The sequence below is a fragment of the Chelonoidis abingdonii genome, chromosome 1 (genome assembly GCF_003597395.2).
Source record: "Chelonoidis abingdonii isolate Lonesome George chromosome 1, CheloAbing_2.0, whole genome shotgun sequence".
In the NCBI taxonomy this organism is placed as follows: domain Eukaryota; kingdom Metazoa; phylum Chordata; order Testudines; family Testudinidae; genus Chelonoidis; species Chelonoidis abingdonii.
In genome coordinates this window covers 258,402,587-258,410,421 of record NC_133769.1, presented here as the reverse complement: position 1 = coordinate 258,410,421, position 7,835 = coordinate 258,402,587, and the positions used below count along the sequence as shown (strand labels likewise).

General features: G+C 40.4%; 1 protein-coding gene across 1 annotated transcript in view; it reads right to left on the bottom strand.

The window, feature by feature from the left end:
- RASA3 (RAS p21 protein activator 3) overlaps positions 1-7,835 on the bottom strand; it is a 282,307-nt gene that overhangs the window by 225,798 nt on the left and 48,674 nt on the right. The gene's annotated exons all lie outside the window — the stretch shown is intronic.

Below are 7,835 nucleotides of genomic sequence, written 5' to 3'. Positions count from 1 at the left end.
GGCTAGGACTCTAACAGGGTTTAAAAGAGAACTAGATAAATTCATGGAGGTTAAGTCCATTAATGGCTATTAGCCAGGGGTAAGGAATGGTGTCCCTGGCCTCTGTTTGTCAGTGTGTGGAGATGGATGGCAGGAGAGAGATCACTTGATCATTGCCTGTTAGGTGCCCCAGAGGGAGTGGACCTGGCATTGGCCACTGTCAGTAGACAGGATACTGGGCTAGACGGACCACTGGTCTGACGCAGTACAGCTGTTCTTATGTTATGTTCCTTGGTGAGTAATTTGCCACTACGGTTACTCATGTGAGTAACTGCTCACTAATGAGGGTAAAGAGATCACAACATGGCTCTCAGAAAGGACTGTTAATCTGGGCTTCATGGGCCAGATTCTGTTGTTCTTATTCATGTTGAGAAATACCTTTCTCTGACAGTAGTACCACTGAAGTCAGTGGGACAACTCATGGAGTAAGGTACTACTCAACAAAACTAAATGTAATAGAATCTGGCCCCATATTTGTAACATTTAATTATTTAAGTCAGAGCCCATATTGCTTATTTTCCAGACACTGCTGTGCAATGAAATGATCTTCAACCATAGCACATGTGCAAAGACACCATTATACTAGGAAGCACAATTAGCCAGATGGTTATTTGGAGATTTTTGGAATATCAGCAGTTTCTTTGATCCATGAGACTGTTTTTTCAATTTAGCTTTGGCTTTTAAATTTCATCCTACACTTGATTCCTAAGTATTTAATTACATATTAGCACTGGTAATTACTTATCTGTACCACTTATGCAATCTTATTTTATCACTAATGATAACACAATTTATAATGTGCTATATAATGTGTACATTTAATAAGTTTCTAAGTAAACAATCTGGAAAACACACAATTTGTACCCAGATTTCATTACAAGCACGATTATCATCTGCCACCTGCTGGAAATAGTTGTGATATCTCAACTTAGTTCCAAAGACAGAAGTTTGGTCTCTGGTCAAATAAACACAAATGTAATGGAACAAAATATGCTGTAGTTTATCTCACACCCACTTAATAAATTTGCACATGAGGAGACTTTCACACATTCTAATGAAACCCATCATATAAAATGTTGAACAACCAGACGTTGACATACAGAGTGTAGTGCAGAATCATTCTATGGTATTCAGGGCCGGCTCCAGGCCCCAGCGCACCAAGCTCATGCTCGGGGTGGCATGCCTGCGGGAGGTCCACCGGAGCCGTGGGACCAGCGGACCCTCCGCAGGGATGCCTGTGGCAGGTCCACCAGAGCTGCGGGACCGACAAGCGGCAGAGCGCCCCCCGCAGTGTGCCACCGTGCTTGGGGCAGTGAAATGGCTACAGCTGGCCCTGATGGTATTGCAGCCAATCAGAAAAGACGATACCTTTTTTAAACCCAATTTATTGCAGCCAATATTATGTCAGCACTTGAATATTTTTGGAGATAGACATTTGCGAAATAACAGAGAAATAATAGACAGCTCCCTCACAACTGTGTCAGTTACAACTATGTGTCCTGCTACATAGTAAAAAAAAAAAAAAAAATCAATGGGAAAATCTTAATTACTACTCGGTAGTCAAGGAAAGACAGAATCTAAAGATTTTGTGAAACACGTTCAAACTTGGGTGCCTAACTCACTCATGCAGAATTCAGCAGCCCACTTGCTATGCAGTGTTTCTTTTCACATTAAACCCTTGCTCTGCAATCTGCACTGGCTGCCAGATTGATTTTTAAAGGTTGGTTTTCACCTATAAAAAACCTAAATGGTCTGGGACCTACCTATCCCTCTCATTCTGACATCCTGCCACAATTACAGTCAGTGAGTTAAGCTGAGGCCTACTTGCTATGGTATGAGAAAAAGGATGACAGTGGGCCCAGAACTTTGGAATTGGCTTCCTCTGTAGGTCCTAAACAGCCTGAGTTTGTAAGTCTTCAGGAAGTACTGCAAAATCCACCTTTTTTCTCTTGCCCGTGAGGAAGTGGGTGTTGGGTACTGCTGGGTAATGATGAACTGAGACTCTGGAGGGGACAGTTAGTTGGGGTTCGTGCTGGATTTATGCAGTTGCTGGATTATTGTATTTGATCCAGAGTAATAGATAGGTCTTTGTTTGTTTACTAGAGTATTTTTTAAATGATCAATGGGGCCTGGAGAACTGGATGAATACTTATTGTAGAGTGCACAAATACAAATAAATAACATCGCTTTAGAGATGCTTCTGTTTGCTAATCTCATATCCATGTCAAATATACTCATGCAGCTGATCTCAGTGTGCCCAAAAAGTTCATATTCTGATATTTGTATTTAGGAAAATGCAGCGCCTCTCTTTGACATTCCTCATTTATTTTTCTGAGATAAACGGTGAAAGTTGGAAAGTGATGCCAGACCACAAATTGCTGCTGAAAGGCCACCAGTTTCATGGGATGGAGTGGAAAGGAATTATGAAGTGATTGATGGGTGTAGGGAACTAATAAAATTAGATAAAAGTAAAATCCTCAATTTCTCTTCTACTATTTTTCAACATCTTTCTAAACTATTACATAGTTTTGTATTAGAATGCTGTTGTGTAATAAGCCCGCAAACTGTTTTTAACATATGGCGCCATATTAAATTAGCAGTAAACAATATTCAGCTATACATTCTCATGCTTTCTGAGTGGTAGAAAATACAATGCCTGGGGTGTGTATCAATAGGCAAGGAATGCACATTCTGTTGCATTAAATTGCTTCATTATTGCAAAGTGCTTCAAATGCAGCATTAGAGTTTTTTAAATGAATATTAAAACCTCAGTCCACTTCTGTGCACACATGTATATATCATTGTACACACACTTACACAAGCCTGTCTGGGTTTTGTTTTTAGATACAAGCCTTTGTAGCTCCAGCATACTTTTCTGTTCTTGCATGAAATCAGATCCGGCTACACTTTAGGCCTCTGGAAGTTTTCTGTCCTGTGCTGCTCTTCGATAGCTATCATGTCTCTTCCTGCAACTTACCCCTTCCCTACATTGACAATCTCTCCCTGTTCTGGCCATCTGTGTAGCTGCATCAGCGCAACCCACACATATAGACAAGTAAGCTGAAATTTGCACTGGTAAAGCTTAACATGATTTCAGCTCCATCAATGAAAATCACAGCATTTTTTTGTCTTACATTTTGTACTTCTGCCAACATGTTAGTGGCTGGAATGGGGGAAAATTCCAAGTGTAGACAAGGCCTTACTGATAAACCATAGCACACCACCACCAAATATTTGTTAACTCTGCCTTTTTACTGCAGGTTGGTGGGAACTTTGATTTTGCAAAAGGTTCTTTAAAAGCTTTTCTTTAAATACAAAACCAAAGTGTATCCCATATACTTTTCATAGTGCTTTTTTTTCCCCACCCACTATCTCTTAAACAATGGGTAGGAAACAAACTACTTTTTCTAGCTAAAAGTTAGTTCTGATGATTTCTTTTAATTGGGCCCATGAATTAAAGAAGCATGCAGCAATAGTGTGTACAATCAGATCCTATACTTAACAATTGCCAGCTACTGACGTGCACTGAGAGAACTGGTCCTAATCACTCACACCAGGAGCTCTTCAATCTGCTTTTTTATTCCACTGATCATGGATGGATTCTTGAATTACTGGGGATGGTGATTTGCTTATGAATTACTTGATAAGGGTGCGAGTATGGAGGGCTCAGGTCAGATCTTTGGATCATATCAAATAACAGTTTGAACTGACAAAAACTGGTTTCTTTCAATCTCTCCTAGTGACCATCCAAGAAAATGCAATATACTTAGGGACCAAGGGCCTGATCCTGCAAACATACACATGTGAGTTACTTTAGTCATGAGATTAGTCCCATTGACTTCTATGGGACTTAACATGTTTAAAGCTAGGCACATGCTTAAATACTTTGCAGAATCAGGGCCTGAAGTATAATCATTTTGAGATGATCTGTTCTATTTTTCTATTCTACATAGGTTTTTATACCGCAGTCATCACCACAGTATTTAGAAAACAAGAGTTATTAAAAACTGAGACTTAATTTGTTTTTAATGTAGTTTTATACAGAATTGGTTAGAGGAAGCTTTTAAAGTTTTACAATAAGCATTTTTAATCTCTTATTTTTTTTCAAAGTGTGTGCACAAAATTGTAAACCAAAAGCAGATAGGAAATAGGGCACTTCTCGTGGTGAACATTATTGCCCCAAGACACATGATCTACACCTTCCAAACAAGCATCTTTAACTTAAAGAAACATTCCATAGCTGAGCCCAGCACAAGCAACACAAGCAGCTGCTGGAACTAGCAGCTCGTGGGCCAAATTGATCTCTCCTTCTGGCATGGAGACCGCAGGAGGATGGGGTAGCAACTCACTGGCCCTGCAACACGAGAAGAATGGGAGGTAACTCAAGACCTATTTACCATCATCAGCACCACTCTGTGGAAGCTCAGGATATGCAGGGCTCCAAGCTCTTTGAGTCTATCATTAAAAGGGCAGCCCTGCTCAGAAATCAGGTCCAAACTGAAAATAAGACAAAAACTGTAAATCAATAACAGTTTAGAGTGTTCAGCCCCCCAGAAGCGGCACTCAGCACATTTCAAGTCTGAGCTTTTAACAGATGCTGTATTCATGGAGCAATGTAGAATTAAAATTCACATTCATCATCTTACTTTTATACTGAAGAAAACAAGCATATAGAAAATTCTATTTGAGTTGCGCAGAAGTTTGTATGCTCCTGGAGCATGCTATGAACTAGGGAATAATCTTTTTGCAAATCTTCCAATCTTCATGTTATATTTAATTTTGTTTTTAATTATTATTCCTCAGTACATATCTCTTGCAATTAAGGAATGACAGGTAAGTCCTTATGTGCATAATGTTGCATGTGGAAGTTCCCATAGCTGCTATACAAACATTGTGTAACCTACTGGCCTAATGTACTGTAAATGTCTATGTTATATTGCAGAGATAGTAGGCCAGATATTCTGTTAAAGATACTTTCTGCCCTCCACAATGGCACAAATCAAACTTAAATGACCAGTGATTCATAGATTCCAAGGTCATAAGGGACCTTTTTGATCATACAGGAGGCCAGACTAAAAGTGGTTCTCAGGACAAATTTTTTGGTGGCGTCAGAGTGTGGCCTCCAACTCTTGCTGGTGGTCGCTCTGATAATTTTTCCTCAAACACTTAATGTAATTTATTTATTGCCAGATAGTAAGTCTGTTGTGAAAAGTGATATTAACAAATTTACAAGTATCACTTTACTTAGCCCTGGCAAGTCTGGAGAGAAATTAAGCCCTGCATGGGGCAGGCAGTGAGGCCCAGGAGCGATTCAGAGGGGGATTGGTGAGGAGCAGGGGAAGCAGTGAGAGGGCTAGAGCCTGAAGCCCCATGGCCAGAGCCTGCCATCCCACTATACCAGGGCTGAAGCCCAAAACTTGAGCTCTGCCACCCCTGAGGAACTCACCTGCCACCTGCTGCTCCAGTGTTGTGCCCCAGCAGCCTTCAGAAGGGGGTAGGGCCCAGCCACTGCTGGTGGCCCCAGAAATCAACACAAAGGTGGTGCATCCTAAACAGGAAGGGGAGGGGCCGCTATTTTGCCCTCCCACCCTCCTATCACTGCCCAGGAGACTGTGGCCGCAAGAAAAGCTCCTGGTGGCTGCATGCAGCCATGGTGGCCTCATTTGAGAAACATTGGACTAGATAACACAGGCCATAGAACTGCCCCAAAATAATTCCTAGAGCATATATTTTAGAAAGAAATCCAATTTTGATTTAAAAATGTTAACTGGAGGTGAATCCACCATGAACCTTGGTAAATCTAATCCTTTAATCATTCTTACGGCACTTCTCAGAACCAAGGTTATCAACATAAACATCCTTCTTGAATTGTGGGCACCAGAATGGGACACAATATTCCAAGAGTGATTGCAGAAGTGTCCAATATAGAGGTAAAATAACCTCTCTATTCCTACTTGAGATCCCTCTGATTATGCATTACAGGATTGCATTTGCTCTTTTGGTCAGAGTGTCACACTAGGTGCTCATGTTCAGGTGATTATCTATTCCTTTCCCCCCCAATCTTTTTCAGAGTCACTCTTCCAAGGATAGAGTCTCCCATCCTGTAAGAAAGGCCTACATTCTTTCTTCCTAGGTTTATATATTTACATTTAGCTGTATTAAAATGCTTGTACCCAGTTTACCAAGCAATCCAGACTGCTCTGTATCAGTGATGTGTCCTCTTTATTACTGACTGCTTCCCCAATTATTGGGTTATTTGTAAACTTTAACTGTGATGATTTTATGTTTTCCTCCAAGTCACTGATAAAAGCGTGGGGCCAAAAACCTGTCCCTTAGGGTCTCTACTGGAAACACACTGCTTCATGACGATTCTGCTTTACAATTACATTTTTGAGACCTATCACTCAGTTTTTAATCCATTTAATGTGTGCCATGTTAATTTTACATCATTCTAGTTACTTAATGAAAATGTCATGTGTTAACAAGTGGAAGATACTCCCAGCTGGGAGTATATGGCCACCAGAAGTGTTGCCTAAATTACGCTCCTCCTAATCCTCAGTGCAGAAGGTGTGTCTGGGAAAGTATGTGTGACTAGGGCATGTCTATGCTGCAGCAATCCGCAGCTGCTCGAACAGCGCCTTGGGACCAGAGGTCATTAAAGGTGAGCAGCTTTGAACCTTCTCTACTTCTTTTACACAAGATTGGATCAGCAGTCTAGATGGCCCACTAATGTAGGAAACGGCCACAGGGATGGCTTACGGTCACGTCTCCTCCTCCTCCCTTACTTCCCGAAACATAAACTCGGGTGGAGCAGAGAATATGGGCCAATTCTGGATCTGCCATGTTTCCACCATCCATTTTTCCTCATTTCCCCAGGGCCTGATCTAAAGTTCACTGAACTCAGTAGAAAGCCTCCCATTGATTTTAATGGACTTTGAATCAGGCCCTAATAGATTATTACATTCCCAGCACTTAAGATGCCTTATTATGCAAAACACATTAAGGCCACAATTCCACAGAGCAAATCAGGGCCTCACTAAAAATACTTAAGGAATGCTGATTGTTCAAGAAAAAAGCACAATATTGTAATGTCTGATTTTCGTGCATTAGTGCATACATGTAGGCCTTAGCATGAACTAAGTGAAAGGCTTTATTTGAATTTTATAGCTTTTGTATTCTTTATTAATTTTACGGACAGACATTCTCCAGATATTTGTTATATTAATAAAAAATGATTGGAGCTCTCCAGTGGCCAAAATCATACTTCTCTATTCCCTTAACTGTTTGTGAGAGAGTGGAAAATGTCTGCTTCACAGATCAAAATTAGTATGTGCAAAGGTTCTATTTTTAGAGGCATCAAAGGTTCCATTTGTCGAGGCATCATTTCATATAGCTTTTTCTAAAAGAGAGCCCCCTCCACTTCTGATCTAAAATAAAATTAATCAAAATATAAAAGCCAAGTTAGATGGTAAATGGCCAAGTTAAACAAGACACAGATCTATTAACAAGTGGCTTGTGCAAACTCCTGCGAGCTTCCTCCAGTTCACCAGTGATCAGATGATATTACGACAAACCAAGGTTATTGGGCTATTATCAAATCAAAGCATGTTAGTATTGATGTATATTTTAAACACGCTAATGCAGCTCTAAAGACTACACCACACACTATATGTTTGCTTTGTATTGTGGTGACGCATGCCTTTAAACTGTGAGCTTGACAAATGCTGTCTGCTATATAGACTCTTCTACATCTCTGGTGCTACATAAAGTATTAATAATATCATACTGAGACACTG